General features: G+C 42.1%; 1 pseudogene; it reads left to right on the forward strand.

The window, feature by feature from the left end:
- Positions 1–270: 270 nt before the first annotated feature.
- Positions 271–676, forward strand: LOC114611979 (annotated as a pseudogene).
- The last annotated feature ends 6471 nt before the right edge of the window (positions 677–7147 follow it).

The raw sequence follows: 7147 nt of genomic DNA on the forward strand, positions 1-7147 counted from the left end.
ATGATGTTCCCTGAGCCTTAGTAGGTGGGGATTCAGGAGAGCTTGAAACCAGTGCCGCAATTTTGTCTGAGAACTCTACAGTTACTTAGTTTTAGCACTTTAACCGGTGGTGGGTCTCTGCATTAACTACTGCCCACTTCAGAAGCTTCTCTGGTCAAAGTTAAAGCTGTACTAATCTATGAGCATAAATATGTAGATTGTAGTTTGATAATGTGCTCATTTAGAAAAATAAGAATACTTTCTGCTGGGTGCTGACTGCTTGCTGTCAAAATGGGCAAATTCATGAAACCCAGGAAATTGGTGCTGGTCCTGACTGGATGCTACTCCGGACACAGAGTCATCATCAGGAAGAACATTGATGATGACACCTCAGACCACCCTTACAGCCATGCCCTGGTGGCTGGAATTGACTGCTATCCCCAAAGAGTGACAGCTGCCAAGAAAAAAAAGCGCCAAGAGAGCCAACAACAAGTCCTTTGTGAAAGTTTATAACTACAACTACCTCATGCCCACAAGGTACTCTGTTGATATCCCCTTGGACAAAACTGTTGTCAACAAGGATGCATTTAGAGACCCAGCTTTGAAACTCAAGGCCAGGTGGGAGGCTAAGGTCAAGTTTGAGGAGCAATACAAGACAGTGAAGAACAAATGGTTTTTCCAGAAGCTTCGCTTTTAGGTATATTTTTGTTTCCATCATTAAAAATTTAAAAGAAAAGAAAAACAACAGTAGCAGTTTCTCTCCTAAGGCCAATGATCTCCTCATTCATGGGGTTTTTGATCATGTTCACGGTATCAAGTATGAATTCCCCACTTTGGAACACTCATCAAATCTGATCAAAGAGTGTTTGGTTACCCCAGTAACATTAATGCCGCCATTACAGCACCCTGTACAAGTGGTACCCAGAAGGTTGGTATACAACATCTAGTCACCACTCAGCAACATAAAGCAATGCCATTTTTTCCAGTGCCATCGACTTTTCTCCCCAGCAGCCTGCATTGGCACCTTCTGGAACTACGGAAGCTAGCCAACAGAGAAGTTTGGGGGTCAGTTCTGGTTTGATTTTCTTTGTCCTACCACAAAAGTATGCCTATCTTCACCAATTCAGGTGTTACCATATAGCTATGGTGGGATAAAAACAATAAAAAAGGCCCTTGTTGTTTGGGGAGTGTCTGTGGCCTTAATGACCAGCAGTTCAGAAAGAGCCCCCAAGCCTCACACCATGCTTTCCACTTAGTAACCCATATCTTCTGGAGAAAATGTGCACTTATGAAAAGAAAATTATTTTTTTTATTAACTCATATATTGAAATTCTAAGTATGTTTGGAATAACAACTTGGGTAAATTATCTACTCCACTTACTGTACAGTTTATTAAAACTAAAATGCTGCTCATGTGTTTTCAATGAAAATTAACATCTAAATTGAAGTGTGCTATAGATATACAGTACCTATGACTTTTAATGACTCAATATCAGAAAAAGGAATGAAATGCCTTGTTAATAATGTTTATATTGGCTATATGCTTCCTGGCAAAATAGATTGTTAAAAATCAGTGTGTCTATTTCTTTTCCCTTGTTAGTATGGTTATTTAAAATATAAAACTAGACAGGTGTAACATATAGTCTATCTGGACAATGGCTTATCATATTTCAAGCATCACATAAAATATAAAAAAGATTTATATTATTACTGCTATTTATTTTTGTGTTTTACTTGTTAATAGTGTGTGTGTGTGTGTGTGTGTGTGTGTGATATGTGTGCATGGATGGGTGTGTCATGCCATCCATGTGGGGGTCAGAGGGCAACTTTCTAGAGTTAGTTGTCTCCTTCTGCCTATGTATGAGAGCCAAGGATTTAACTTGAGTCATCAGATTTGTACATAGTGAGTGTTCACCCACTTGGCCATCATGCCAGGCCTGATTTTATTTTATTATTGTATAAAATGTTATAAAGATAAAGAGATACTATTTGAAATGTTTAGCATTCATTAAGGGTATGGGTGTAGGTAACTTTGCATTGGTGAATATAAGGCATTGTGTGTTCATGGACTAGTCGTGGTGGGTGATGGGACTAGAAATCCGAGTTGGGTGTGTTGTGGCGGGGTGAGTGATATAAAAGTTTGGAAAAGCAGGCAGGGAAGCTGGGGCTTAATTCTCTATGTAGCTGAGAACCACTGAAGCACAGGATCTGAGATGTGTTTTAGAAAGATAACTCTGACAGCACATATCCTCAGAAGAGGGGACGTGGGTTCTGAAAAGAATCTGCAGGCATTTGGAGCTCAGTCTGCTGAGTAGGTTGGGTGATCAAGCTGGAAAAGCTGTCAGGGGTCACACACTAAGTCTCAGTTTGAGTGATGAGTCTGGTTTCATGGGAGGCTTCTAATCCAGCACTGTGGCGAATTCTGAAAGAGCAGTTGCATAAACAGTTTTGAAAAGTGACACTGTCATTGCCTGAAATAAATCACTTTCCACAGTGACTACTGTGTGCCAAGATGTGTGTGTGTTTTGATGTGTTTAAGCAATCAAGCAAGTACACGATCTTGCTCCGGCTTAGCTCACTTGTTACAACAGAAAGCACCATGCATGATCTCCAAACTCTCATCCATCCTAGGTTCCTGTTTTGCATTAATAAGCCCACTCTTCCCAGGAGGATCCAGGACACCTATCAGGCAGACCTAGCCTGTGTGTTAGTGCGACAAGGTACTTAACCATTTTACTTAACCATCTTTTGTCTTGACTTATAGCTTTTGAATAGTTATGTATGTTGTTTTATAAACCTCCATTTGTGTCACTGCAGAGGACTCCATAAATATTACCTAAGCACAAGACTTTAGTCCCCAATTCTGGGGAAGAGAGAAGCTTAACTGTGTTGTGCTGCATTCTAGTTAATTCTATTACAAATCCTGAAGCTGAAAGGGACAGGTAAAGCCCCAGTGTGGTGGCTCTTATGACATGTTCTGTCTTAATGTGTGTTTCATAGACTATTTCCCAAGTCTCAGAATCTGTAGCCATCCATTGAAGTTGAGCGCACATAGCATATATGTGTTAGAGTACCACACTGTACCTCATACTTACTACAGTTTTTCTTTACAAAATGAAAAAAAATGTTATTTTGAAAAGATTATGACATTCCTAAAAATATTGTACAGAATGTACTTTGGAATAAAAAATTATAGTGGTTCCTGTTGGTTATCCATACAGATCTCTCTTATGAGAGTAGTCTTCTGATGTCCCAGGCTCTTTGAGAATTGGCTGGTAACTGACAAGGCAAAGCTTGTCCTCTTCTCTAAAGCATTGCTCATGGCTGACAGTATTTCCTTCCCCTGAAAGATTACTCTTCACCCCTACTCCACCCTATGGACAGATGAAACACAGGCCTCTCCTTTCAAGGTGGGCCATCTGTACAGTGTTAATTTGCACAGTTCCCTGTGGGTGAGAACAAGACTTCTCTTCACCAGAGACTGCAGCTCTGCTGGAACTCTTCCCCTGACCCATCCTGACTCATTCTCTTCCCTGTGGGGTTTTCCTCACAGTACATCTGGACACCTGGATTCCTGGCTTAGTTTTTATTTGTAAACCTGACAAGACCATTAGATTTAGTGAGGTGCAAGGAGTGAAGGGTTAGCCTTGCCATCTCTCCGTCACACACCTATTTTGGCGATTTCAGACTCTGAATTTAAAGTTTCTTCGATTAGGTATAGGGCATGCTGAAGGCCCTGCAGTGTGGAAGAGATTGCAAGGGAGGTTGGCTTTACCATTCACTCTCCACATCACCCCCACCCCCACAATCCTGCTCCAGGCTTCCCAGGGAGTGGTGTGGAGCTAAAGAACAGCAAAGCTGCTTCTTCTTGGGTTCAACTGTAGCCTGTCTCTGATGTCCCATCATGGGAAGAATATTCAAATGTTGATTGTTCTTCCCTATGCTCTTTAAATCCCCTAGAGACACTTAGCTTTTATTTCTGTTGCTGTGATAAACTGTCACTCTCCAGAGTAAGCGTAAAGAGAAAGGATTCATTTGGTGCCTCATCCCAGGTTACCATCCTTTGTTGTAGGGGCAGCGGGAACTTAAAACGGCTAGTCATCTTACAATCCTAATCAAGAACAAGGAACAAGGAATCCACACATGCCTACATGTGCTCAGCTCCATTTTCTTCATTCAGCCCAGAGCCCAGCCCATTAAATGGAGCTGCCCATATCTATGGTGGTGGTCTAGCCTCAGCTAACCCAATTAAGAAAATCCCTCACAGACATGCCCACAGGTCTTTCTAATCTAGACAATTCATCATTGAGACACCCTTCCCAAGTGATTTTAGATTGTTATAAAGTTCACAAAACACTCTCTCTCTCTCCCTCTCTCTCTCTCTCTCTCTCTCTCACACACACACACACACACACACACACACACACACACACCCCAGAGTTAAGGGTTGAGTGTGCACAACTACAGTCACCTTACGTTATGATGCTCCTTCCCATAACTACTGACGACCCCACTCTCAGCTCCTGTGTGTAATGGTACCCAGCTTCTTTCTGCCCAGGTCTCCTCGTCCTAGGAAGGATGCTACATTCTGGTGGGAAGCATTTCTTTTAAGAGTTCTATGTCTCCTCCCTCCAACTCTACATAGTGACTTCCTTCCCCATAGTTCCCTTCTGTTTCTCAGCTCTGGTCTCTTTGGCTACAGCTCTCTCCCACAGGTTTTCCCAAATATGTGTGAAGTGCCTTTCCTCATGGGGACATTGCTAGACCATTGTTCTTGTGTGATTTATTGTGATACAGAGTTATTCCCAAGGAAACGGAAGACTAAAGTCCTGCAAAAGCTCTTTCTAAAATCTTTGCTGTCCCTCGCTTGATTTTCAACCTTTCTGATCTAACAGAATCCAACTCTTGCCACCTCCTTTGCAGTACAGGTAGTCTGCATAAAAGCTATGGCTAGTGTCGTAATTTGTGTTGGAACATGGAACTTGACTCAGATTTTGGCTCAATTGCTGAACAGATCTAACGTCCTAATCTATATGATGATAATAACAGCTAAGTTTACATTGTACTTACTAATGCTTCAGATACTCTTCAAATTCTCTCCCTGAATCAAGATGCCTTAACCCTCACACTCTCTACAGTTAGTTTCAGCTGTCATCTTCATTTTACAGCTGTGGAAAGCAAGGCACAGAGGAGTCACTATTTCCCAGGGAATGGATTCCGAGTTCTCAGGTGGAATCCAGATAGCAGTCCCTGACTTGTCTTCCCTAAGTGACCTCTGACTTAGTTTGTCCTACCAAGGTTGACCATCCTGCAAGGTGCCCCCTGAAACAGCCAACCATCCACTGGAATTCTCTTTACAATAGCCTGCTCCTTTTCCACCTGGGATATCTCTAAACATAACTGCCTGTCAGCAGTTGGCACACAGAGAATCACTACATTTTCCATAAGTTTTAAAAAGTACTTTGAGCTGTCTTGTGAAAAGACTCTTTTTCCAGATCAGCAACTTCCCTGGGTGATAAATGTTCCTAAACCCATATGGTCACTAGGATGAGAACCCAGATTCCTGACTACACAGAAAGGGGCCCTCTGCTTCTGCAGTTTTGGGTTGAAGAGAAACGATATGCCCTTGGCCAGGGCAGCTGAGGGCCTTCCATATCACTGGGAAAATACACATGGCTTTCTCTCTTACTCATTTCCTTTCATCCACTCCTGACCTTGAGAAGTTCATGGAGTTACTACAATGTGAGCCAACTTACAGATATTGCAGAAGTCATCTTTTTGGCTTTGAGACAAGGAGGTAGACTTAGCAGATATGGAAAGCAACTTCCCTTCAAATTCTGCTTCAGATAAGCAAAGGCCTAGAAAGATATATGAATAATATAAAAATACATGGTGTGTGTGTGTGTGTGTGTGTGTGTGTGTGTGTGTGTTAGGTTGTTACTATGTAGTCCAGGTTGGCCTCAGATTTTCTTTGATCTTCTGCTTCAACCTTTCAAATAGCTGAATTGCAGGTATGAGGCACTGTACCCAGCTAAATCATTTGTTATCGTATATAATAGCAAACTTGCAAGTAGTCATCTATTTCTTGAAAGTAAATATTACATTGGATAGAAAGAAACAAATATGGCCAGCATAGTTAGAAATGAAGGCAGGGTTTTTGCTTCCCTGTAGTGGAAAAGTGTCACTGAGTCTCAGAACATACATGAAAGTTCTGTAGCTCTACTCAAGCAGAAACTGAATGAACTTGGTTACAGTTAAGAATAGGATTTATACCAATAAATTATATGATTCTGAGTTCAAGTCTCTTGGCTGTCCCATAGAATAAGGTGAATTCTTCCAGCCCTTGCCTGTGTTATAAGGAACCTGATTTCAGACCAGTCTACAATGGATTATCTAACTTGCCCAAAGGCTCACAGGTCAGTAGATGCCCAGAGGCCTGAAACTCAGTAAGTTGTTCTTTAATACCTGTCAACAGGAATGGAAAACTCACAGGATCAAAAACAAAGCAACTGCAATGCCATAGTAGATATGAGTTGAAGTTGGGAAGTGCTCCCTGAGTCCAGGGCTTTGTTATGTGCTAGGTCTTTATTACCTAAGCAGCAATCAGAGAGGCCGGCAGCCAGAATCAGACTATGTACAATGACAAGGTTGGATAAACCCCTCTCCACTGTGATCTGGGACTGAAAAGGCCATGCTGGCAGCATAATCTGTTCCCAAGCCCTGTGTAGAAGAACATCACAAGAGAAAAGCAGAACCTTATCCCTGAGCTGCATTCCCTAGAACTTACCTGATGAGCGATTTGGGACTGTCAGAACCAGCCCCAAATACACCTCGCTCCAAAGAGATTCAAAGAGAACCCTCAGGATTCTCAGGGAAGATGAACTCTCTAACATTTAACAAATGGAGATACATTACTGAATGTTTGATGCTCGAGAGGGGTGCTTCAGATGTGTAGTGTGAGGCCTTCTCTGGTTCTGATTTGAGACCAGTCTAGAACTGATTCTCTAACTTGCCTATAGGCTTGGTTCAGTCAGTAGATGCCCAGAGGCCATTTCTCTGCTATATTAACCAGCACTGTATGCAGACACAGTATCAGCTCTTTGCCATTTGTTTCTGAAACCTTTCCAACAACCCCATTCTCCAGTACACACTTAACCTGGGCAGGTAG

This window comes from Grammomys surdaster, unplaced genomic scaffold (assembly GCF_004785775.1).
Source record: "Grammomys surdaster isolate TR1022 unplaced genomic scaffold, NIH_TR_1.0 126131, whole genome shotgun sequence".
Classification (NCBI taxonomy): domain Eukaryota; kingdom Metazoa; phylum Chordata; class Mammalia; order Rodentia; family Muridae; genus Grammomys; species Grammomys surdaster.